The following is a 27988-nucleotide window of genomic DNA, read 5'->3' on the forward strand; positions in this document are numbered from 1 at the left end:
AAAACAAACTATTACTATGGTGGAAGGGTCCTTTCCCTGTACTAGCCAAAGTCGGAAACATTGATTACCGTATAGATCTTGGCCACGGTACAGTCAAGACCTTCCATGCCAACATGCTGAAGTGGTATGTGAGAAGGTTAGTTGAGCATGAAACAAAATGAAAAACAAATGAATGAAAACGTACTTGAACGCCTATGTGTGGGCTTCACTGAAACCGAACAGAAGCCATGAGAGTAGGAACCAGATGCCGAAACGAAGACGGACAATGAAGATATTATTATGATGTCACCATTGGAAGCTAAAGAAACAGTAGATGGTATCAAAATAACTGCCGAGACAGCAGGCCAAAAAAAGAAAAAAAAAAAAACAGTTCAGTGTTTATTTTTTCCTCTACAGCCAATAGAAAGTGCTATACACACAACTCAAGGTACATGTACATGTACACGTACATACAATGTACGTGTACATGTATGTACATGAACATTGATACGCCATTGTACCTTTTTACTGTATTTCTCCTTCCTGCTCCGTCAGTCAATCGTTCATCAGTACAACCCATCAACCTGAATGGTGTCCTTTAGTGACCACCAGATGAGTGGCAAAGTGAAATGGGTGGGCGTGGTCTATCTGCTGGCTCCCTCCCGTGACAGCACAATGGTGTCAGTAAACCAGCGTTCTCAGCGCAGTGCCTGAAAAGAAACAAAAGTAAAAAACAACTTTAATCAACTGATTGTGGATGATTTCCACACACATGTACACGTACCCTGTATTCAACCAAAAGGCTTATATATCGGTATCTCCTTACATGTACTTCTCCAGAAACCCAATATTTCAGTCAGGAAGTTTTGTTAAAGGAAAAAACCAGTTATTTCCAAATATAACACTTTATCAAAGTCATCAAAAGAACACACCCATTTATGATGAATATATACCAAAGAAAGTGTGAGTGACCGGGTATGAATTAGAACATATTTGTTTTCTTTGAGCATAAAGGGTGGAATGTACAGCTGTGAATGGTTGGAAAAATGTGTAGTGGAAGTTTCAGTGGTGCATGTAGCATACTCTTGTGGGGGTGCATAGGGTATAGGAGATTCACTTCACACTGGTCTGGCACAGGCTAGACACACTTTATCTTTATAAAAGGATTGAATCCTTTTACTTCCATTGTCGCTGTTTCACCCGAATTTTATTCAAGAATATACTAAGCAATATTTATTATTTTCTAAGCAAGTCAAAGACTTGGTTTAAACTGAAGGAGACCAGTTAGGTGCTGACAACCCCTCCTTGTCGGTCGAAAAAGCAACACTGTCCAGTACCATCAACAAGAGACAGAAGTTGATTCATGTGGCTGATTCCAGCATGTACAGTCGGGCCATGGTTACGGAGTATGAGGAGCATCAACTGGCTGCACACCAAGATGATGACAAAATTACCCTTGCAGAAAATCAAGCCGCCAGAAAGATTAAGCAGGAGAAAGCAGCAGGCTAAGAGGCTAAGAGCTCTTATGAATGTGCTGCTTCTACTTTTCATCACTTTGAGCAGTCTCAATGTTACAGTGCTCAGGTCAACATGCCTCAGGGTTTTGGAGGAGCGTGTTTCGTGTGCGGGAGCTCCTCTAATTGGAAGGCCACCTGCCCCAAGTAAAAAGACCAAAGTAGATGTTCAAGCTCAAAACACTAAGGTTAAGTGCAATTCCGATGTTGAGTTGTATTCTGATTCCATTCAATTTGATGTTGTTGACAGTTGCAATGAATATGAAGAAAACCCAGGCATCAATCTTTTCCATAAGGGTTGATGGTTGTCTTAAAAAGCAAAAGGCCTTTTAGGATCTAATACACCCACCAGAATTTCTTTCCAATGTAGTGAACAAAGGTTATGTTGCCCAATAATAATAAAACTGCAATTGTGTTTCAGAGGCATTTTCTGAGTTTAATATCAGTAGGTACCGGGTACCACAAAAGTGTTTCAGAGTAAGCTCAGAGTTGTGAATCCACTGACGGTACATATACATATATCTATCCAGACCAATAGCAAGAAACAGCTCATCCTAGGCTTTAGAATGGTCAATAATATACTGCACTTTTCTTCCTTGAGAAAGGTGGGCGCATGTTCACGTAAGAATTAAAATCGGGCTACCACCATGTAGATATTTGTCGATCCCATCGAGAATTTCTTGGTTTTGCTTGGAAAATAGCAAATTGTTACCTTTCTAGCGATTTCGGCTGTGGCCATTTGATCTATCAGGTGCATCTTATATTTTCATCAAAGTAATTTGCCCGCAAGTTAAGAAGTGAAAGGGTGAAGGAAATTCAATCATAGTTTTTCTTGACAATGGGCTTGGGTTTGTATCTAGCGGCAAAGAGCGCAAGAACACACACACAGGTTCCCTCAGATATCATCCGGTCTAGATTTGTTCCCAATGTTAAGAAAAGTATTTGGGATCCAGCAGACAATTAGAATGGCTTGTATATGTATGTACGCATGCGCATAAATGGAAAGTGGAAGCAACAAGCCTGGGCAGCCCATTGAAAATGTACACAAATTTCAACATCATTCTTTTCACAGCTTCTGCACTTATTTTCACTTTTGCCTACAGAAAACCCTCTAAAATCATTATGCCTATTACTTTCTGATGTGGGCGAGATTTTTGGAGAACACAATAAAACTTGAAAATGTAGTTCGTTCAAAAAGCATGAGGTCCGTTCTGTGTGCATGAGCTGTGAAACCAAGACGTGCGATATGTTTGGGTGCCATCCAGCATTCTCAGTTGATCACCTACAGGTACATGTACATGTACATATCTGTGGCAAATAAATATCTAAACCCTGTCTGAAGGTACTGTAGCCTGCTATTTAACCTGCGATTCTTCACAGTACAAGTGATGCATAGTACCATGAAGTACAAAACTATTTAATGTAATTGGATAGGGTCAAAAAGGAGCCCTTCTTCTTTTGACATCGATCATGCACTTGAGGAGAAGCAAAGCTTGTTTTTTGGTTTAGAATAAAACCCTTTTAGACTAAAAAGTAAAAGGTATAATGATTTTAGGAGGTTTTCCAAAGACAAGAGTGAAAAAAGGTACAGAAGCTGAGAGACACGACATTGAAATCTGGGCAGAATCTGTCCCCTCCCATTTTTTTCCAATCAGTATATTGACCAGGTGCATTTTTTTAAGAGCTGAGCCCTTTAAGAGTTTTCAGAGTAACTCTCTGTGGTCATTTTGACATGAATATTGTGAAAATGATAAATGTATGTATGCTTTTCTTGCGCAGCGTAGATTTTTCAGTACTGGTACTGGTACCCATAGCTGGTATGATACACATGTACATGTAGCCTTGAACTTCATATGACCAGAACAACAAAAGCATATAATGAGTTCAAACTTTGCATTTGTCATGAAAAAGAGTGTCTTTACATGCCTGGAAGGTTTTTACAAAATCGCACAAGGCACTGCCGAGTTCTTGGGGAGGGAATCCCCTTCCTATCCATTGTGACATGGGCCAATATAACCCTGCTCTTTTAGGGTTATTCTAAGTATTCTAAGATTTTCAGATAAAACAGTGATACCAGTACATCTACATGTACATAAACTTTTTACCGGTATGTTCAAAGCTGAGTTATTTACCATCCTCCATTCCTCCACGCCCTACATGTACAATGGATAAAAATGTCCAACTTCTTCATTGCTGTGTTTTTAGTGATTGTCTCAGTGCCATACAAGCTACGTGTATTTCTCCCATACCTCAGAATAAAATTGAAAAAGCTGGCAAAATAGCTAAGTTAGGCACCAAAAAGCAAATGTCAGCCACCATATCCCCTTCTCTGACACCAAAATCAAACAATGTCTTCAATCTGACCTCATACACATGTACATGTAGATGAATGGAAACAAATCCACTCCCATTTTCGACCCATACCATATTTGATCATTCTTTCACCCTCACCAACCAGGCCAATAGGCTGGGGGGGTTCAAACGAACCTCCCCGCTCGCTTTTGAGTTCCGCTCATCAATATTTCTTTTTAATAAAGATATATTTTTAATATACCGTAATTTCCGGAATATACTGTACGCTGCTTATACGTTGATTCTCACGCTGAAAATGTCCCTGCAGCTCTTATGCCAATATTTGAAGAATGACATCACTCACTAAACACCATGTCATACATTGTACCTGCGCAGCCTAGCCCGGGGCCACCGCTGCGCGGCAAGTCATGCCTGCAAATCAGCGCAGCACTCCGGGCGCTCCTCTTATTTTTGTGACTGAGACAAAGGGAATATAAACTCAGGATTCATTAATGAAACGCAAGTACTTTTCATTGATGAGCTGTAATGAAAATCCTACACTGCCCAGGAATGGAAATAAACTTACCAATTTGTGGATGCATACATTGTAACTCTTCTCTTAATCAATTAGTGATGTTGTCTTAAGAGGTTGATGGCAAAGAGATGAATAAGTAGGAACAGGCTGGATGCTAACTTGTTAACAGCTGTCTAGGTAGAAAATGGCAAATTACAGTGGATTCAATTATTTACTCAACAAAAATTATTTACCAAGATTTTGTAATCTAATTCTTTCTGAATACATCACTTGTACTGACTAGAATTGGATTTTAATGCGTTGTATTATCTCCTGCCTGTCAGTGTTTGTCAGTGTGTATCATTGCCAAAACACATTTTCATGTCTTGTATTGTCCTATGTTATAATATATATGTCTGTCAAGAGGTTAGGGTACAAAGGTAAATTCATGCTTCACCCTTTACCTAAATGTTGTTCTTTAACGTGTGCTTTATCTTTCTGCTTGACATTGTACATTCTTAGGCAAACTATTGTAAAACTTAATTCATCTTCTACTCTGTAACCATGGTATGAACAACATAAGATAAACGTCTGTCAAACTACATGTATAAAACAAAGGCTAATCAATAAAGACCACTGGTTGTAACAGAAGTCTGAAGACCAAATAGTTGGCAACCAAGTCTAGACTCAACCCAAAAAGATTGCAGGAATCATAGGAGTTTTCGCAAAGATACCAATTTGTCAGTGTCTGCACTTCCTATATCTCGCCAACCCCCAAATGATGGCAACACCATGACCTACATGTACATGTACTACGTGAATATCAGAAATAGTTTAGTAGAGGTAACACGGTCCACTTGTTACATCACTGATGATTGTAACAAACCACAAGAATCCAAAAAGATGTTGTTCTGCGAGGGATGTCTTGATTGGCTCCATATTGAGTGTGTTTCAAAGGTTGGAATATGTAGTCAGCTGCTGAATGCCAGTCACTGGATGTGTCTGCAATACAAGAGCTGTGAGACTTGGCCTTCGAAACCTTATGGTCCAGTGGTAGGAATTTCTGCATGTAGATCAATGGGCATCATAAGAACTTCCTCTGGGAAACTGCCCTTTTTTAAGCAAGAAGGGGGCAGCGATCACCTTGCCCCCCTCTGCGAAGCAAATGCCCAGACTTGATGTTGTCGATGTTGGAAGGATTTAAAGCAAATTCAGCGGAATGAATCTGCATTGACTGAACTCTGTTTTCGAGCTCAATGCAAAAGCTGAATTTGTTAGTTCTTCTGTTCAAAGGAAGTTATCAAAGAACTAATTGTAAAAATATTGATGAGACATTTAAAATAACAGGCAATTTAATTTTCATGTAAACAGTTGTTAACATACGGGAAGATCCTTCAAAGATGCTTCTGTTATTTCACAGGCTAATTCTCTAATCTTCCCCGGTGTCATGTAACCACAAATTAATTGCCTCTGTCGCCAATAAAAATAATTCAACAGTGTACTTTGACATTACGACTTAGATGTACATATATTTGTAAAATGAAATCAAGTAAAGTTTGCTTATTTCTTTTCACAGAAAAAAAGTTCAAAATTTGCCAAGTGTGTATCTTGAATTGTGAACATTAGATTCCTTATCATACATTATCTTTTGGAATCCTCCAATGACCAACACTGATTGACAAGGAGCTCCACAGCAAGCTTCACGTTCAGTTTTATACATGTAGCTACAAGCTAACAAAATTCACTCTGTTGTGAGCAAGAGTTCCAATGAAAGACATAAATGAGGTTAATATCACACAAGCAGTTTTTTACTTCCTGAGTCTCTCATCTTTATGGCTCCCCAGTTTAACCACTTTACATCTCTACCCCCGTCTCCTTTATCCTATCCTTCACTGCCTCTCCTTTTCACCTACCTACACAAAAAGTGTAATGTTTTACAATGCACAACAACTCAAAAGTTACCTGTTGCAATGACCCTGTGACCCCCTGCCAGCCTGCCTCGATACATGGTTATTTTTGTACCTTTTTAGCGCCGCCATGCACTGGACATGTACACACACAAAACAACTGCCCTAAAATTTAATGAAGAAATAAAATAATGATTTCTTCTATAAGAATTCATCCTGAATAATGTCATACATGTATTTGATGATTTTTCAAGTTACAGTAGTTTGAATTCCATGTACTTTAAATCAACTTCCAGGTCGTCCCGTTCATGCCGGAAATTGAGTTACATGTACATGTACCATATCATAGTTTGTATATTACACAACATGTATTACCTCCCGCCTGACATGCTATGCCATGGAGAACATTTTACGGATATTTTGGTCAATAAATAAAGAGAAAAACACTTGTGGCATTTATTTCAGACATTTTGTAATTTTTGATAATTTTTCAAGTACCGTATGTTTGAACTACTTTTACTCAACCTCCGGGTTGACCCATACACGTGCAGAAATCAAGTGAAGAGTTGGTTGATTGCTAACTCCGGCCTGACGTATTATTCCATTTAGGATGATTTACGGTTGTCAGGGTGGGTAAATAAGGAAACAAAATAACACGCACCTGATACATACATGTAGGCATTAATTAAAGAAATTCTTTGTCATTTTCATACATTTTCGAGTAATCCGGCATGTGAATACTGTTGCAGGCGCAGTTGATTATACCTCCATTCTGACACCCTACACAAATGAGGATATTTTGTAATCGTTATTGTTAATTTTGTTAATGTTTTATTAGAATAAAATAACTTCTTTCTGTTTATGTACCTCCGACTACCTCTGGCTACCTCCGACTTTTACCAACACCCTGTTTTTACAGTGGTGTATAACATCAGTGTAGTGCTATACACGTATATACCCATTTGAATGACATTTTTTGCTAAGGTACAGTACATGTAGGTCTTGTATGACGTTTTGTCTGTAAGGGCAGTATGGGTAAAAAAAGCCAGTCTAAGTAATCAGAAATAAAGGAGGAGACTGTTAACATTTCTAATCATGAAAATGTAGTCAAATAGGCCCAGGCTACGGTAGCTGTTTAACAAAGACACTTGTAAGGTTAAACATTGAATATAAATAAAAGTTGCCATTATTGGTTGGTTTGGTTTTTCTTCCAATTACTGCATTTTGTATGGGTAGTCTTTAGCTCAGCCTCAGGTTGGACCTTGTCTTCATTTACCATTTACACTACTTCCAGAACTGTAAGGTTTATACAAATCTTGCAGTTCTTGACAAAGGTACATGTACATGTATAACACCCACATCCAAGTTAAGACATCTCTTATTTTGCCGTCACACGAAACTGTCCTTTTTCAATTGAATATTGCTCTGTCCCAAACAAGCTATTCCAGCTCTTAATCAATTTGAGGCAAAATAAATTGCAGCTTTAGATAATTTATCACCATGGGACATTGGAGGATCCTTGTCACTAAGTGGGTCAGTAGTGGTCACTCACGGTTGTTTGCACGGTGATTTAATGGCTTGAACTAGTTACTGGCGTGACCTTACGATGTTAGTAGCTCTGGAGAGAACTCCTGGTCACTTTTGCTTGAGTAGCCGAGGCGTTTGGTTGGCGAAGAGAAAACTCTGTCTGTTTTTGCAAAAACAACCCTCCTCCACCCTGTTCAGTGCCACCACCTGTCAGCCGTACAGGTAGCTTACTTCAATGCCTCTTTTGTTGCTTTGCAAAAAATTTTGATGCACTTTCTGTCGGTAGTCCACTTTGCTAATTCTAGAGTAATCGACAGCGATCCCCTAATTCCTGTACTCGGTTGCCAGGTTTAAGAAGCTAGAAGGGAATTTCGCCCCTTTTTGCCTCAACCCTAACGGTCCTGAATCCCCCAATTTTAATATAATTTTGTACATGTACCCTAGGGAGTTAGGGTTAATGGTTTTAGGGGGGTTCTTCGCCCTCCTCAGAATTGGCAAAGTCACCGACTTTAGTTGATGTTGGTGCCAATTTCATTCAGGGACCTAAAAATTGCCCTCAGTTTTCAAGTCACTGTATTATTATTAACGACACTTCGGGGAATGTGCCGAAAGGAAATACCTGACCCCTTCCTTAATTGGGGGAAGCACTAGATTATTAAGGGCCAAATTAAGAAAAGCCATTTGGTACTCACCAATTCTGTCGTTAGACGTAAATAGTTGTTAGTGGTTTTTGAAAATGCTTATTAGTTGACTGATATTCCAGCAAGCCAGTGCAGGCCCAAGTCAGGCCGCACTTCATGGAAATTGCTGTCCAATCACAGCGTTTGATATTGATGACTTAGGATGGTTGGCCCAAAAGATATTGTATACTTGACTGGATCCTTGTTAATTTGTTCATGATAATTGGGTAATTTTGTATTCTGTAATTTGTAATTGCTGTTTGAATTTGCATATCGAAGGCTTTGTACTGCACAGGAACACTCCAAAATGATTTACCACTCCATCTGCTTTGGGTGGAAACAAATGCTGATAATTGCTTTTTCGTACATTTTGCTGATATCTTTATACATTTTGCTGATTTTGCTGACGTGAGTTGCTCCACCAGTTACAGGTGGGAACAATCTCTGTACATTTAGCTGAATATCTATACTTTACCTGAACACATGTAAGATATTTGCAGTTCCGCTTCACCAGCTTTGGGTGAGAACCTGAAATGTGTCAAGTTCAATAAATGGCTGCTCAGGCCAATCAACAAAGTTAGACTGCAAGTGTCCACCTGTCCCTGAGTTCAGTTCTCTGGTCTTGTTCATGAGGGGATAATTACTCTTAAATATTCATAAGTCTTTCTTTCATTAAATGTTGAGATAATTTCAAAAATGTAGCTCCCTTCTTGCAAAAGCAGACAAAATCAGACCAACCAAACCGCTGACCGTCGTGCGCGCTGCCATATTCACTTAGATGGCGCTAGATGCAGTAACTGGTACAATTTTTGTTTGCCTGCCCTCGCTTGACAAACCAAGTCGAAAAATGCAGCCATCTACTGATGAGCAAGATTACATGTAAGTTGCAACACTCAGGCTTTTAAATTGTTAAAATCGGTGGCGGAACAAGGTTTCTAAGGTAATTTTTGTCCTTTGTTTTTGCAAATGTAGACCAACTTCCTCAAAAATTATATTTTCTCACAAAGAGAACTTGGAGGAACGTAAATGCTGCATTCATGAACTTTTTGTTCTTTTTTTACCAACATTTCCAGTTTGCCTTCTTCCGCAAGATCTCACACAGGGGAAAATAAAGCTTTGCAAAGAAGGCTGATGTGATGTGAATCAGGCAAAAGTCGCCATTGCGCTTGCGGATGATAACAGTCTTTCAAAACTATATTGGTTTTAACAACCTTGATTCATGTTTTTTTACATTCACTTTTATAAGTTTATAGCTACTTTCATCACATTTGTTCTTTTCCATAAGGCTTGAATTCCATAACACTTTTAAATGTCTTTTTATTCTTTCTGAATGTGTTTCTATACAAGTTTTTTTAGATAACTTCTACTGACATAATATTGTTCAGTTTTGTATTTTCCAGTTTGTTTTTCTTTTTGCATGAACCATTTTTACATTTATGTTTTGTACAGTATCACGCTTGCTATGGGGGTTTATTGCTTAAAATTGCAAAAATAATGGTAAGACCCTACAAAAAGGCACTGACATCAAAAAGATTGCTTTGTTAATTTACTTTTTTTAAGTCGTTACAATGAAGCTATACAGAGTGTACATGTATAATTCTGCACAAAACGACACCAAAATAGTGAAAACCCGGCCTTGAACAGCAAAGCTACAGACTTTGAAAGTTTCATATCAAGTGATATCAAGTCCATATCAAGTGATGTTGGAGGCATTGGTCCAGGATTGAGTTCAATGTCTCCACAAACTCGAAGTGGTTCATAACGAATTGATATACAACTGAAGGCTGCCTTTCCCATAGATACACTTAGGACAATTACCAGAAAGGTTCTGCAACCAGTACCTACACTAAAGGTAAATGTACTCCCTGTCGCTTCACTTGAAGAATGTTGACATCGAGCTTTGGATGAATGTGCAGAGAAGAGGCCAACTCCGAGACGCCATACTTCTAAAGTCACTCCCATTTTGATGGATGGTACCCAGCCCTGGATGGCAGTCAAAGTCTGTAATGGTAAAATAAGTTAATCATACTGGTAAAATAATAAAATACAAAAATAATTAAATTGATTAAAAAAATAGAACACTCCCATTTGCACAAGAAAACACAACCCCTGTCACTAAGAATTCCTTCAGCCCAAACCAAGTGTTTTTAACAATCGTTCTTTCCCACGAGAGCCAGGGATTGGAATTACAATAATTGACCAAGTATAACAAAGTTATGTCATGGAGAAATGAAAATGATAGGAAAACGTATGCCTATACCTATCAGAAAATATTTCTAGAATAAAACAATTACTTCCAAAGATTTTGGAACTAATTCAAAAACAAACAAAAATAATTTTAAAATGTTTAAAAATCAAAGCAAATAACTCCATTCAATAAGCAGGGAGTGAGCATACATAATGGAACAGCCTCAACTATGATGTTGGTGGCGTCTTACTAATGAGTGATCACCATTATGTTTAAATGAGTAACTACCACTTGCACAACATATCCATCAGGCCATGATAATCGAAAGTTGAAGCGTGAGTCCCAACATAAAAATCAATTGCGATCGTGTGCGATGTACATGTACTATACCCACGTGAGGTAAGCTGTTTCAAGTAGTTTCAATGCCGTTCTATTGATTAAAAATGCATTCATCCACATTCACACAACCCCTTCACCCTAAAACCAAGAAAAATCTATTCCTTACCTGAACATTGGCGTTTTTGGCTTAAAAATCAGCCAATTTTCATGCGGATTTCGATGTTGAACAGCTATTATCAATGTAGGACAAAAATACACCACCACGCAGCGGGGGAACATCAAGCTATCCCAGAGTGCAACAGTGGAAACACGAGACCGCGATCGCCAATATTTGTGAATGGGGAAATACACGCGCGCAGTTGTGATGCGCAGTATTACAACAGTCCCTACAACATCAAATGTCCTGTATTGTCATACATGTTGGCTAGCTATTCTTTCCAGTAGAAATAAAGTATTTTTAGTGTACAATTTGTGAACCGCATTTTAAACAATGCATGTGTACTTGGGTCTGCCTGTCACAGCAAAATGCCCAGCAGAAGGCTCTGATCACTTTGAAACTTCAAAGGGTTGTAACTTCCCATAGAAACATTGTATGACCTTACAGTTTGTACCACTGAATTTCTCTGGTTTCAAACTTTATATAATTTTATACATTTTTAACTTCTGGGTACCATACATGTCATACCTACTGGAAGTACATTTCCACTGTATTGTAATTTGTAGACGACATCCACTGGGCTAGGTAACGTTAGTCCTACACTTTTACAAATGACTGACACCACACCACACGGTGCGCAGTAAACAGTAGGCATGCACGGTGGGCCTCAGCACCGACTAGCGACTAGGCAGAGTGCACCATGCTACATTGTATGTCAAAACGTTAGCAAGTCCTGAAAACAAAAAGTGGTTTTTAACTTACCTGCATCAATTTGCCATCTTTTGAGTTGTTTATATGGAAATATGGTTCCATAGGCTGTCCAACACTTCACCAATGACGTCCTTTTTGTGGTAAAAATCATGAAGTTTTTACAAAACGCGAAAAGTAAAACTTCGAACGCCGTACAATCATGGCGGGACATAACTATGCACAGCGCCCTCAATCGGAATAGGCCAGTTGCGCCAACTAGACTACTTGAGCTTCAAGAACGTCCGGGCCAAGCATTTTCTCCTCCAGGTCTATGGTCCAAGTCACTACACGCGACGTACATGTTCACAGAGCAGTGACTTGGAGGTCAGGTAGTACAAGAGGCGCGCTCTCAAGTTCGTGCATGTGCACATGTTACAAGAGGAAGGGGTGTTCGCCATCTCCTCCTGGGGAAAGAAAGAAAAAAAGTGGGTGAAAATCGCAAATGGGATTTGGGACCGCTGTTTTGAAACTGTTTTGCGTTATCCTTGCTTTTGCCTCTGACCGGGGTTTCTTTGAGTATTTTTCCAATCAGAGAGCCCTCTCTCTCGTTTTGTGTCTATATCACAGTTTTTACATTGGGGAAAAGTGAGTAAATCAAATTAAACTGCTTGAAAATACCTCAGCGTTAACGCCCTTCTACCATTATTTTTTTTTTTTTAGTTTAATGCTGATGAATGCAGTGCCCTCCCCCATCCCGTTTCAGAAAATGAAATATTTCCACAATACAATTCGATGTAAACCACAGATTTATTTTTTTATCTTATTCTTTCATTCAGGGAAAAAAAATTGAGCTATACCTTTTAAAAATCTTCATATTCGTTGGGGGTGTCCTCATTAAATCATTTTTCCTTTAATAGCTTCTTAAATTTCTGGAGCACTTTTCAATGAGAGTATCCATAAGGCATAACTTCCAGGTTTCTTATATATACAAGTAACTTAAGAGGAAGAAAAAGTTGCAAAAAAGGAGAAATAAAGTGCAGTTCAAATCATGGACTTATTAATGTCTCAGGCCACACATTTTATTTCATTCAATAAAATCCTCCGACTTTTACACTGATTACAGGAATTACAAAAAGTACATGGAGTACTCATCTAGAATTCAAAATTATTTTGTGCACACAGATTCCCTTGGTTTGCCTCAAGTGTATTGACCTTAAGTGGCATAGAACAGGTCATACAAGATCAAATCTGTACTCTCTAACCCATATTTCTCCAAAATGTCTAAAAGGCAAAGGGCTTGTATTTATTTTACATAAGCCTGACACATAAACAAGCCCATTTTTGATTGGTGGACCATTTTGGAATACAAAATGCATAGACTAAAGGCACTTGGAAGTTTCCTGAGGGAGACTGGACCTGTTCAGTACTAAAGCCTTAAGCTTTCTATTTTATTCTTCTATCGCAAGGTGTTGCCATCTTAAGACTCAAATCGCTGACTTTCAAGACCAAGTATGGCAAATCGGATAGTGAATAGTCTGTTTATTTAAAAAAAATCAAACAAGTGGAAACGAATAAACATGAATAGCAATTTACTTCTCAAATCTTCCACCCCTTTCCTCTTGTCCACTTGCAGGTGGGTCTAATTTTTGGCCAAAAATTTCAGCTCTTGAAAAGGGTAAGATATGGCCACCAACACAGCCAAATACCACAAATACTGATTTACACCAGTCATTTGAAGAGTATTTGTCACACATTTCTTACCACAACCTCATACTTTTCAACAATGTGGGACATGCCCATGGAGTGGTACATACTACAACAGGGACATATATGCATGGCTGCCAAGTTCAAATTCAACACACAGTGTACCTCCACAGACTCAGACTTTGTGTGTGCTTGAAAAACAAAACAAAAAGAGCACTGACATGTTTAAATGTCAGTTGAGTTGATCGAGTCAAGGTATGCTTGAAGTTTGAAACCATTAACTTGTAGGCCTACCTGTGTATATAGATGGCCAGATCATGGTTACATCCAAAGTGGATTTAGAAAAATAAAAATAAGAGCATATCTTGTTTAAATACAGACATTCATGAAAAAGGGACCTTCAAGTTTAAGAGTTGCTGTTGAACCTCCCCCTTCCCATTTCATTTGTTTTCTCTTTGTCAAGCAGCAGACCCTATGTACATACATGTAAATATCTGTTAGTTAGTCTATCAAATTAGCAACGTAATTTATTTGTGGCAAAAGCTTTGTTCAAGTCCTGATCAAGATAATAAGAAAGAACAGTTGTGTGCGGAAAAAAATATTTCTGGCATTTTCCAGAAGCACCTAATGAGTGAAGCTCCTATTACAAATACAATTTTAGGCTTGAGTTAGTTACATTTACTGACTATGAGTACAATTGACATCTTCATTCCACATACTGAGATATGGAATGCGTTTCAAAACATAAAATTCACGTTTGCATTACACTTTTATTTGTTGTTTACATCGTACAATTTTTGTTTTACATCTGCATTTTGTACACACTCTGAGTCAATTCATCTGCAGTCATTAAAATTGCACGATGGTCTATGGATGACATCACTGTTCAAATATGAAGTAAAATAAAAGCCTTCAGAAAACTACAAATAAAGAAAAGGTCTTGACTATTCAGTGATAACTTAAAAAGTTACAGATGTTTGGAATTGAAATAAAACTGTAAGTAGAAATCACACACCAAATTTATGTTAACCTGTATACAGACTTCCTTGAGTGAACCACAAACGATCAGTCTGTATTATGACCACATTTAGAAATAAACTGAAGGAAACCTGGCCCTGCTACCATAAACAATACCATTTCCCCTGTGTAATTTCAACAACAATAAAATTATAAAAACTCCCGCTTTATTTATTGATGGTATCAATATAATCTCCAGCATGTTTTTCAAAGGGCTGCCAGTAACCACTTCAGAAATGTGATGATCTACAACTTCAAATTACAACTGCAAATATATGAGGACCGTGTTCCGTTTTAGAAGTGGAAGAGAAAACTCCACGTGAACATTATAGAGAAAACCCCACAAAGTTAAGTAAAGACTGAAAAATCCATATGATAACCTGGGCTGGATTCACAGAAGTGGAAGGTGACAAAAGTGTCACTATGCCAACCTGACGCCCCATTCTACTAGTCCACTTTTCATTGCTGAGCCAAAGCAACACTGACATCAAAATAACCCTTAAAGACCATATACATTTCGTTATGTACAGCATAATTCTGATACACGTTGGTTGAAAGAGCTACATTTTCCCAGTGGACATACTGGTCTGGGCAGTTAGGGGGAGGCTGAGGCTGGGGCAGCAGCGCTGCTGCATTAATGGGGATGCCTCCAGCGGCAGTATCAGTACCTCCTGCTTCCTATTCTGTCGCTTCTCCCACAGCTCCTTCTGGATCTTGTAGATCTTCTCAGCCAAGATGTGATAGTACTCCTCCTGTGACAAGACCAGGCAGTAAAAAACAAATGAGTGAATTACAAATTGAGCAAGGGTGAATGGTTTGCCAGGTGATTTTCCAGCAATGGACACTGGTCTTTCTAAGGGGCCACTCAAAATTGTCAGTGTTTTTTAAATTTTGACTTTTTTTTTTAAATAGTGGGTGGATGGGTCAAGGAAATAAATTGAAAATCGAAATTTACTTTTCATATTAAAATCCAGAAAAACTTATTTTTCTGACTTGCCTGAAATACACGTAGCATGCACGCCACGCCAGCATTCCCAAAATGCAATCTTTATTAACTTTGTTTCCATATACAGACAGATTAACCCTTCCTGTGCATTATTATGAATGTGTGAAACATCATGGAATGAGGTGGTTTTTTACTCTAAGACTTGGAAGGTGGGCGCTTGCAGCGGTGATAAAAGACAAATGTAGCAGGGTACCAGGCGTGTTATATTAACCTACTATATAACCAGTTACTAATAATGGTGATATGTTCATCACCTTGTATCTAAGACTAACCAGACAGCAGCAAACTGCATCCCAATCTGTTGGCTAGAGCTAGATCTACGTCTCTGTTTCAATAGAAATGCATACATGTACATGTATGCATGTGCATGGAGACGCGGTAATTGACTGTAGGCGTAGCCGTACCTTGGGAGATCCATTTTTTAGTGGATTGGACATGGCATGCTGTTGCGTGCGTGATCGATCACGATCATTTATTGCAATGCCAGCCATCATCTTGTCATACTGTGTTGCATTATAGATTTTTACATGTATATGAATTTATATCAAATGCATGTATAATGTACACCTACTGGATGAAAATTCAATTTTTTTAAACAAAATTGGGGTGGGTAGGTGGATCAAAAAATATTAAAAAATCGAAATTTAAAAAACATTGAAAATTTAAGTGGCCCCTTGTCTGTACACAAACCGTCAGTGGAAGGACTCTGATGAGAGACTTGGCAAACACCTGCACTTCTCTTAGAGTAGGAAGTGTCCTTGTACATCACACAGAGTTAGTTGTTTGTGAGGCTAACTTCAACCTTCCTTAAAGTCAAATATTAGGTTCTATCCCAATTTCCAACAAACAGCAACAACCAACTATTTCTGTTTGTTCATCTGAGTGGTTTTTCCCTCCTGAGTTTCAGCTGAGGGATTTGTCTCCTAGTTAAACACGTTTGGTCCTAATTGGTGATTTATTCCCTTAGTAACAGCAAGATCAGAAATCATGAGAAAAGGAACACTGCAAGTCAGAGTAATTTGGCCTTATTGCTGGACATATGCACAGCTACTACGATGTATACCTGTATTAGTTTACACACAGAAACTAGCCATGAAGTCAGAGCGTGTTTATGCTCCTTGAGGAACTATGAGTGATCAGAAGAGGGTTCTTTCTTCTGAGGCCACAAGCCATATATGTAAAATAGGACAAGAAACTTTGAAACTGTTTTAATTCAACCATACAACTCAGCAATTCAACAAGCAATTCAATAATTACAGTAACACTTCTTTTTTCCATTGAGTGTTTTAGAATTGTACTTCAATGTTCCGCTCATTTGAGGCTCCAGTACAAACTCTGAAGTGCTGGTGCCTGGCCAGGCATTAGTCTCTGGAATTCACATGTGCACAATGTCTTGGTGTATGATTCATGCTGATGCCAGATTTATGTACTGACCTACACATCTGACTATATTTCAACCAATTGGGATAATGAGCCAGCAACCTGTTTTATGCAATTTTGTAACTGAATGATTTCATTACTTCCCCTTTTATTTTACTGATTTCTACCTCTGAATGCTTGATTTTGAAAAGCAAATATTCAAGTATTTGATGACTGATCAAACACTTGAATATCCAGCACACTCCCGGTTGTTTGATTATCAAGAAAAAGGTATGAATTCCTTACACAACAAAAGACTGTCCATCATTTACCCTACTGGCTCATACATGTCCTTTTCCATTCTTCAGGCCTGGCGTATAGGCTACCACTTTTCCCATTCGCTTGTCCTTCATGGCTTTGGGATCAGGTGATGGAAATACTGCTTGAACTCTGGAAGGGAGAGAAATCATTATTCTTGAATACCAACATCATATAATTTTCAGCAATCGTTTGCATAAAATGCTTAATTAATGTGTGTTTTGGCAATTTTTTATTACGAAAAGTTAAAGAAAACATACTGAAATCAAATCGGTGCACATGTTCGATTTCAAATGCAGTGCCAATTAAGGTGGCAAAATTGTTAATACCGTTGCTTATGCAACAGGCGCAGGCAAGGTGACAGGCACGCACACCTGGTATGCCTGCATCCATGCATTAACATTCACACTCAAATGGCACCTATGGTGATAGCACCTTTTGGCCAAGTTCTCCATCTTGCGCCGCTACGCAGCGCTAAAAAATCTTTGGGCATGACCATCAAAAGCATCTGGTGCACTGCTGCAAGTTGATGAGAAAACAGCTTGTCATATAATATGCGCACAAAACTTCAAAACCATCAGTGCTGGACAAAAAATGCATTTAGCACTGAATATATTAAGAGATAGTTAAGGTCAAGAGAGTTTTTCTTTTTGTTGAAAAAAAATTGACATTAGTCAGGGGCTTGAAAATGAAGATTTTGAGGAACAGCAAATGGAAGGGCAAGCAGCATGTGTGGATCCGTTTTTCTAACTGGTGCTTTTTTCAGCAGTGTCATGTATCACACATGGCAATTAACTCATTAATGTAGTATTTTGTAAGATTCAACCGACTCTCTCTGTCTTTCATGATCACTGTTCGACTTGTACATGACTATAAATACCGTATCATTCCTCTATTAACCATTCCTATTGAGCTTCATTTGTAATCATTCCACTCAAATGTAAGGCGATTCAACTGAGACACATTGAAAAAGATGCCTTTGGAAGACTGCATTCCAAGAATGCATTGAAATATATACAGTTATATACATGTACTTGACATTTGTCCTTTATTCACACAATTTATAACACCATACACCAGGGCTGAGACTGGAGGAAAATGAACATCCAGGAAATAAATACCAAAAGATTTAAAGCCCCACCATGGCATAGGAATATGGTATCATTTTCCAGAGGATTTACAAAGGCGCGCTATAAAAATCCTGAAAACAGGATAATTATGATGAAAGAAATCGTGAAATCAGGATAATTCTGACAAAAAAACCCTGAAATCAGGATAATTTGGAAAAAACCCTGAAATCAGGATAATTTGGAAAAAATCCTGAAATCAGGATAATTCTGATGAAAAAATCCTGAAATCAGGATAATTCTGATGAAAAAATCCTGAAATCAGGATAATTCTGATGAAAAAATCCCAAAATCATAACAAATCTCCTAGAAATCTCACCCCTGGTAGGCTAAGCATTTGCAGAGGACTTTAGTGAAAAACAGAGGACGGCTACATTGAGTTCATGGCAGTGGTCATGGTGCAGCAAACTTTCTGCTGGAACACACCCGCAATTGTATTCAGATACCCCTAGTCTAGATCTTGGTATACCCCCTATCATGATCTCAGTCTGGGTACCCCCTGCATGGTCTTGGTACCTCTAGTTTTGGTCTGTGTACCCCTTAGTCTTGGTCTGGGTACCCCCTGGTCTTAGTCTTGGTACCTCCTGGTCTCGGTACCCCTGGTACCGATCTTGTTCTGGGTAGTTCCCCATGGTCTTGGTCTCGGTAGGCCCCTTGTTTGGGTCTGCCTGGTACCCCCTAGTCTCAGTCTGGGTACCCCATAGTTTTGGTCTGGGTACCCCCTATAGTCTTGGTCTGGGTACCCTCTGGTCTTAGTCTTGGTACCCCCTGGTTTCAGTCTTGGTCTGGGTATCCCCTGGTCTCAGTCTAGATGTGGTCTTAATACCTTGATATGATCTCAGTTCCAGTTTGGTCTTGACCATCAGTGCTTCATAATAACAGGTCATACACGTACTTCAGTGCTGCACATTGGTAGTTCAGTCCATCACAAGTCATTCAGTCTTCAGCCAAGTCACAAGCCACTTTATGAACTGGGATGAACAGTGTCATCATCAGGGCATGACCAGAAATGGAGCAGGTTGCCCGTGGATCACCATTGTCTCAGACATCAGTGAGATTAGGTGAATGGCGATCGGGGGGGTGTCATTCATTCATTCATTCTTTGTTTACTACATAACTGTCCATTACAATATGTCATGAATAAATAAAGAAGTGTGGATGGAGAGTCCCAAGAAGCAAAGGCTTGTCGAGCAGGATCCTCCAGTTTATTAATTAACACATAGCACATCTAATGCATAAGTCTGCGGGCAAAGTGTGGAGTCGTCTCCCGCAGGCTTCCGAGAACAGGCTACAGGATACAGGGAAGGTTGTATCTGGTAGAATGCTTGTACATAATCATTGTTTCTCATAGAACGGCTGGTTCGAGTCTAGTCACGGGTGTAGGGGGGGGGGAATGTGCTCGACTGAACAACATGCAGTGTACAGAAACCTCGGCGGCAGAGTAGCCCGGTAACGGTGTGGTCTGCATTAATTGTGCTTGCATTAACTGTATTGCGTCCACCGGAACACGCCGACTAACGTCGGGGATGGCCCGGTAACATGTACTATCTACCCATACCCGCATGACCCCAACGAAAGGTGACTGAGAATGGCTGTTCGAGGCGGAAACGCTAATTAGTCACCAACAAACACAACGGCTCCTTTCAGAGCCACTACCTCTTCCATTAAAGAGAGTTTTTCGCTGTTTACCATAACAGCCTGTTTGTCAGTTACCATGACTAGAAGAAAAATTCACCCTTTCCATAAAAAAAGGAAAACACAAAACTAAAGCCCATAGATTTGCCCATAACTGCTCAAATCTCCAAAGGCTATCCCATTCGACTCAGCAGAAAAACCAAGCCAAACAAAGCGACCAATTTATTACAAACCTTTCCACGCTTTTACTCTCCCCAACGGAGAAAACAGCATTGGGTCAAGGTTTAAAATTTGTTCCCATCCTGGCTAAAACGAACCGCCTCTCACTTCGTCATGATATCCACAAATATTAAAGACGAATGAGAATTGCACTTCTTATGCATAACAAAGTTCTGAAACAAAGGCCTTTCAAAATTCTGTACACCTAGTACCCCAAACCACTCAGTGCAATTCACTTGACAATTATTTGGAAGCCACCAAGATGGAATAAGCCTACATCAGACTGAGAAGCACTCAACCAAACAAGTCCAAAGCTGAACTGGCACCTATTCGCAAACTCAAAGACAACCCATCTGTTGTCATCAAATCTTACAACAAAGGCCGAGGCATTTGTATCATGAACCGAGGAGAACGTTGGTTTCAAACATCTCAGCTCCCAGCACTACGAAAAAGTGGACAGAGATATGTGTCAGGAAACCGCCCTCAAAGTTCACCAATTGCAAGTCCTCATTAACATGTTCAAAAACAAATGCATTGACAAACACACATATGCCTATCTTGACCCACTTGAGCAACACATCAGCTGCCCTTTCTTCCGAAAATACATAAAACACCCCCACCGGGTGAACACTTTGTCGGCAGGCCCATCATCAGTGGTTGCACAAGTCCAACAGCCAAGATCTCTGAGTATGTGGACTATTTCCTCCTTCCTATAGTATCAGCCCAATCCATATATGTCCGTGACACAACGGACATGTTTCGGAAACTAGAAAAGGAAAAATTTCCCCAAACTCACTCCTGGCAAGCATCGATGTTGTCTCCATGTACACCAACATTCACCAGGCGCAAGCCATTGAATCGGTATGCAAAGCCTACAACACAACAAACTTCGGCTACGCCATAACCAAACCCCCATCCAACTACATCCGCACTCTCCTAGAACTTGTTCTAGGTTGCAACTATTTTCAGTTTGGAGGTAAATTCTTCAGACAGAAAATCGGATGTGCAATGGGATGAGTAGCAAGCCCAGAAATTTGCGACATAGCTTTACATGAATTTGAGTCGGAAATCTCAGCCCCCATGGACAAAATCCTTTTCTGGGCTAAATTCAGAGACGACATTCTCATCGTCTACAATGGCCAACTCGATTCGTTCACCCAATTCGTCAACCACATGGAGCAACTACACCCTACCCTCAAATTTTACTTTTGAGGAATCCGAAACTCCCATTACCTACCCAGACCTTACAATTTTCAAAGGTCTGTGTTTCCTCTCAAACGGTACCCTGGATACGAAAGTATTCACAAAACCAACGGAAACGTTCCAATACCTGGAAAGAACTTCATCCCATCCACAACACGTATTCCACTGCTTTATCAAAGGAGAAATCCTGAGATATGCCAGAAATATTTTTCTACAAAAAACACAAAGTTTTGCAGAAAAACATTTGAAACGAGGCTATGATCAAGCCGAGATTCAAAGATCGATGCAGTCCATTGATTTCCGGCAACGGGAATCTATGATTCACAATGAGCGAAAAGTGAAAAACAAAAAAAGAACTTCCACTCGTCTTTACTACTATGCACAATTCCCATGAGAAACACAAAGACATCAAAGGAGCTCTTCTTAAACACTGGCACCTCACTTCTGGCAAGCCAACATTAAAGGAAGTTCCCCCAAACCTCCTTTAGTTGCCTACAAGGTAGCCAAACCTATCAAGAGAAACATTGTCAGAGCCAAACTGAACCACCCGGAGGACGATCAGTCTGCCACACCTGAGAAATCTGATTACGCTCTAAATATTGTCATTTCACTTTTGAATGAACAAACCCATTCAAACTAATTGTGCACAAATATCAATATCAGAGGAACGGTAATCACCTTTTCCGTCTAGTGAGTGCCATTCCACTCACTAACCATACCTTTACACCCATATTTGAATCAAGTGGTTGATGAGTCCCCGAAGGGACGAAAATGCATTCCCGCTGCTTTCTCAGCTACAACCCAACCCGCAGCTTGGGTAAACATGGTTTTGGTCTACACAAGTTTAATTCTTATTATTTCTACCCACCCAAGGCTCCATTTTAGTCTCCATGTAGAAATAAATCACACAGTGAAACACCCACGAATAAACATGTTTTTTTTCCCCCAAAAGCACCCAAAGTTTATTCGTTTGGATTCAATCTATACAAGCGAGCGTCTCTTGATGGGACAGAGCCATTATTTCTTATACTTGTCATGTTTGTACTCCTTGCACTTTAGGGAGTATTTGGGGTTGGCGGTGAAACAAGAATCTGCCCGAGAATACCAGCCGATTAGCGGATGCGGTACCTTCAGGTTTGCTCTCTCCCGAATAGGATAGTCACACCCACCAGATCGACAGTGTTGTCACTATGTATCAATTAAACCTACATTGCATCCCATTGCATGCAAGTTCAGTTTGCATCTCTCTGAAGTAGAATTACCCAAGGCAAAACAGCCTAAAGTACATTCCACACCAGTAAAAGGAAAGGGATCCAATCTTTCCCGCCAAATAAATTTTACTGGACCAAGCTGACATATCCAAGGGATACCTCCCTCCCACATGTTCCCACTTCAGTGCTCACGTCGGGATTCTGGCTGCAAACCCTGCCAATTCTCCCGCCAACTTTGACACTGACGCAAGGCTTCCACTGACCTAGGCGCCACCGAACACAGACCAACCACTGTTCTCACAATGGGACGTTTTCCTAGAGATTTCTCCTGCGTCCGCAATACACATTGTCTTCTCGGGGGATAATCTCACTCCAGACCAATAACTCCAACATGTCAAGTCAGGAGAGCTGGCAGTCTTCAATTCCATGTGCCCAAGTGATCCCACAAACTGATTACTGTAACGTATCCGAACCCAGCAATGACCGTTTCATAGATAATTTGGCCCGAGAATGAATGAATGGGATAGAGCCATCATTTCTTATCCGATTCAGAATTACGCAAAAATATAAAGCAGCAAGACAAGAACTCTTACTTCGCTTTGCAGATATTTCCCTAAATACTGCAAATATGTGTATAAAACGTATATGAATGGATAGAGGAACATGTTGCCTTTCAGATGACACAAAGATTGCAAGATTTAGATCATTCTTAGACCTTTTATGCTCGAATATATGAGGCACTCTCTGTGCGGGATAAGGACCGGTAGAGCGCAGACGAAGTCAGAATTCCGCAAAAATATGAGGCAGTTGGAAAAGAACTTGCACTTCCTTTGGCTGCTTTTTCCCTAACTACTGTAATATGGAAATCAAACTTATATGAATGGATTGAGGAACATGTGTCCTTTCAGCTGACACAAAGATTGCCAGATTTAAATATTTTTAAGACCTTAAATGCCCGAATATATGAAGCGTTCTCTGTGGAAGTACAGGACGCGGTATAGCGCAAAGTCAGAATCTCATAGAAATATAAAGCAGTCGAACTCGCACTTCTTTTTGCAGCTATTTCCCTAACTACGGCAAATATGGAAACTTATATGAATATGTAACAGACCAGCCCCACGTCAGTTGGACAGTGGGAGGAAGGAGGAACGGTCCCCTAAGTAAAGCGGACGAGCACTTGGAGAACACGTGACCAATAAATGATGTCTAACTCCAGAACAACAATTTATTAAATATAAAAACTGTTGATGTAATGTAATGGCAAAACGCACCGTAAAAAACAATACAATGAATGGTCAAAGGTTTACACGGCTAGCTAACCAATACAGTAGGCACGTTGTAGAACAGAAAGCAGTTACCACATTGGGCCCCGTAAATCGTACAATTTCTGCAAATTAATAGAAGCGAAATGTAGAGAGTACAGTTCTACATTCGAGACCAAAAGAAAGGAGATCACCTTCACACCGCCCACTTTATGTTAAGTACCTCCGATACGCGTATTGGAAGGATGAGGGCGCCCTTATTGAGGAACGGTTCCCTTCAAAGAGATAGGGAAACGTGGCCTTTCAGACGACACCAAGATTGCCAGATTTATATAATTCTCAGACCTTTTATGATCGATTATATGAAGCATTCTCTGAGTGGGATAAGGACTAGTATAGTGCAGACGAAGCCAGAATTCCGCAAAAATATCAAACAGTCGAACAAGAACCTCCACTTTCTTTGGCAGATATTTCCCTAACTACTGCAAATATGGATATGACACTTATACGAATAGTTAGGGAAACATGTTGCCTTTCAGATGACTGCAGGATTGGAAGATTTAGATAATTCTCAGACCTTTTATGCTCGAATATATGAAGCATTCTCTTTCTTTGGCAGATATTTCCCTAAATACTGCAAATATGGATATGAAACATATACGAATAGATAGGGAAACATGTTGCCTTTCAGATGACAGCAAGATTGGAAGATTTAGATAATTCTCAGACCTTTTATGCTCGAATATATGAAGCATTCTCTTTCTTTGGCAGATATTTCCCTAACTACTGCAAATATGGATATGATACTTTTACAAATAGATAGGGAAACATTTGGCCTTTCAAATGACAGCAAGATTGGAAGATTCAGATAATTCTCAGACCTTTTATGCTCGAATATATGAAGCATTCTCTTTCTTTGGCAGATATTTCCCTAACTACTGCAAATATGGATATGAAACGTATACGAATAGATAGGGAAACATGTTGCCTTTCAGATGACAGAAACATTGGAAGATTTAGATAATTCTCAGACCTTTTATTCTCGAATATATGAAGCATTCTCTTCGCGGGATTAGGACCGGTATAGCACAGGCGAAACCAGAATTCCGAAAAAAACAATCAGGCAATTGGACAAGAACTTGCATTTTCTTTGGCAAATATTTCCCTAACTACTGCAAATATGGATATGAAACTTCTATGAATGTAAAGAAAAAATGTGGCCCTTCAGATGACACCAAGATTGCCAGATTTAGATTATTCTCAGTCCTTTTATGCTCGATTATAAGAAGCATTCCCTGCGTGGGATAAGGACCAATATAGCGCAGACGAAGCCAGAATTCCGCAAAAATACCAAACAGTCAAACAAGAACTGGCACTTTCGTTGGCAGATATTTCCCTAACTACTGCAAATATGTATATGAAACTTATACGAAGAGATAGGGGAACATGTTGCCTTTCAGATGACACCAAAATTGCCAGACTTAGATAATTTGCAGACCTTTTATGCTCGATTATATGAAGCATTATCTGCGTGGGATTAGGACCGGTACAGCGTAGAAGAAGCCGGAATTCCGCAAAAATATCAAACAGTCGGACAAGAACTTCCACCTTTTTTGGAAGATATTTCCCTAACAACTGCAAATATGGATATGAAACTTATATGGACGGACAGAGAAACATATTGCTTTTCAGATGATACCAAGATTGCCAGATTTAGATAATTCTCAGACCTTTTATGCTCGATTATATGAAGCATTCTCCGAGTGGGATAAGGACCAGTATAGCGCAGACGAAGCCAGAATTCCGCAAAAACATCAAACAGTCAGACAAGAACTGGCACTTGGTTTGGCAGCTACTTCCCTAACTACTGCAAATATAGATATGAAACTTATACCAATAGATAAGGGGAACATGTGGCCCTTCAGATGACAGCAAGATTGGAAGATTTAGATAATTTTTAGACCTTTTATGCTCGAATATATGAAGCATTCTCTTGGCGGGATTAGGACCGGTATGGCGCAGACGAAGCCGGAATTCCGCAAAACATCAAACAGTCAGACAAGAACTGGCACTTCCTTTGGCCGCTATTTCCCGAACTACTGCAAATATGGATATGAAACTGATATGAATGGACAGGGAAACATGTGGCCATTCAGACGACACCAAGATTGCCAGATTTAGATAATTCTCAGACCTTTTATGATCGATTATATGAAGCTTTCTCTTCGCGGGATTCGGACCGGTATAGCGCAGACGAAGCCGGAATTCCGCAAAAAAATCAGGCAATTGGACAAGAACTTGCATTTCCTTTGGCAGATATTTCCATAACTACTGCAAATATGGAAATAAAACTGATATGAATGGACAGGGAAACATTTGGCCTTTCAGATGACACCAAGATCGCCAGATTTATATAATTCTCAGACCTTTTATACTCGAATATATGAAGGATTCTCTGCGTGGGATAAGGACCAGTATAGCGCACACGAAGCCAAAATTCCGCAAAAATATTAAACAGTCAGACAAGAACTGGCACTTCCTTTGGCAGATATTTCCCTAACAACTGCAAATATGTATATGAAACTTATACGAAGAGATAGGGGAACATGTTGCCTTTCAGATGACACCAAAATTGACAGACTTAGATAATTTGCAGACCTTTTATGCTCGATTATATGAAGCATTACCTGCTTGGGATTAGGACCGGTACAGCGTAGACGAAGCCAGAATTCCGCGAAAATATCAAACAGTCGGACAAGAACGTCCACTTTTTTGGAAGATATTTCCCTAACTACTGCAAATATGGATATGAAACTTATATGAATGGACAGGGAAACATATTGCCTTTCAGATGATACCAAGATTGCCAGGTTTAGATAATTCTCAGACCTTTTATGTTCGATTATATGAAGCATTCTCTGAGTGGGATAAGGACCAGTATAGCGCAGACGAAGCCAGAATTCCGCAAAAATATCAAACAGTCAAACAAGAACCTCCACTTTCTTTGGCAGATATTTCCCTAACTACTGCAAATATGGATATGAAACTTATACGAATAGATAGGGGAACATGTTGCCTTTCAGATGACACCAACATTGCCAGATTTAGATAATTCTCAGACCTTTATGATCGATTATATGAAGCATTCTCTGAGTGGGATAAGGACCAGTATAGCGCAGACGAAGCCAGAATTCCGCAAAAATATCAAACAGTCGGACAAGAACGTCCACGTTTTTTGGAGGATATTTCCCTAACTACTGCAAATATGGATATGAAACTTATATGAATGGACAGGGAAACATGTGGCCTTTCAGACGACACCAAGAGTGCCAGATTTAGATATTTCTCAGACCTTTATGATCGATTATATGAAGCATTCTCTGAGTGGGATAAGGACCAGTATAGCGCAGACGAAGCCAGAATTCCGCAAAAATATTAAACAGTCAAACATGAACCTCCACTTTCTTTGGCAGATATTTCCCTAACTACTGCAAATATGGATATAAAACTGATATGTATGGACAGGGAAACATGTGGCCATTCAGATGACAGCAAGATTGCCAGATTTAGATATTTCGCAGACCTTTTATGCTCGATTATATGAAACATTATCTTTGCGGGATAAGGACCAGTATAGCGCAGACGAAGCCAGAATTCCGCAAAAATATCAAACAGTCAGACAAGAACTGGCACTTGGTTTGGCAGCTACTTCCCTAACTACTGCAAATATAGATATGAAACTTATACCAATAGATAAGGGGAACATGTGGCCCTTCAGATGACAGCAAGATTGGAAGATTTAGATAATTTTTAGACCTTTTATGCTCGAATATATGAAGCATTCTCTTGGCGGGATTAGGACCGGTATGGCGCAGACGAAGCCGGAATTCCGCAAAACATCAAACAGTCAGACAAGAACTGGCACTTCCTTTGGCCGCTATTTCCCGAACTACTGCAAATATGGATATGAAACTGATATGAATGGACAGGGAAACATGTGGCCATTCAGACGACACCAAGATTGCCAGATTTATATAATTTTCAGACCTTTTATGCTCGAATATATGAAGGATTCTCTGCGTGGGATAAGGACCAGTATAGCGCAGACGAAGCCAAAATTCCGCAAAAACATCAAACATT

The 27988-nt window shown here is 39.6% G+C and overlaps 2 long non-coding RNA genes across 8 annotated transcripts in view; both read right to left on the reverse strand.

Annotated features, from left to right (window-relative positions):
- LOC147795365 (uncharacterized) overlaps window positions 1-12025 on the reverse strand; it is a 54421-nt gene extending 42396 nt beyond the window's left edge. For 2 of the 6 annotated variants that reach the window (XR_015423967.1, XR_015423971.1), the window contains exons 1-3: window positions 11860-12025; window positions 4372-4493; window positions 501-689 (exon numbers count right to left, since the gene is read on the reverse strand). This is a non-coding gene — a long non-coding RNA (uncharacterized LOC147795365). Of the gene's footprint in view, window positions 1-500; window positions 690-4371; window positions 4494-10258; window positions 10415-11859 lie in introns of all 6 variants that reach the window. The other 4 variants (XR_015423969.1, XR_015423966.1, XR_015423970.1 and 1 more) reach the window with 4 other exon arrangements.
- Window positions 12026-12827: 802 nt separating this feature from the next.
- Window positions 12828-27988, reverse strand: part of LOC110990236 (uncharacterized) — a 28463-nt gene continuing 13302 nt past the window's right edge. For both annotated transcript variants that reach the window (XR_015423964.1, XR_015423965.1), the window contains 2 exons: window positions 17180-17323; window positions 12828-15260 (listed from right to left, as the gene is read on the reverse strand). This is a non-coding gene — a long non-coding RNA (uncharacterized LOC110990236). The remainder of the gene's footprint in view (window positions 15261-17179; window positions 17324-27988) is intronic.

This window comes from Acanthaster planci, unplaced genomic scaffold (genome assembly GCF_054643075.1).
Source record: "Acanthaster planci isolate LZ-2023a unplaced genomic scaffold, COTS_SCS Contig54, whole genome shotgun sequence".
Lineage (NCBI taxonomy): Eukaryota > Metazoa > Echinodermata > Asteroidea > Valvatida > Acanthasteridae > Acanthaster > Acanthaster planci.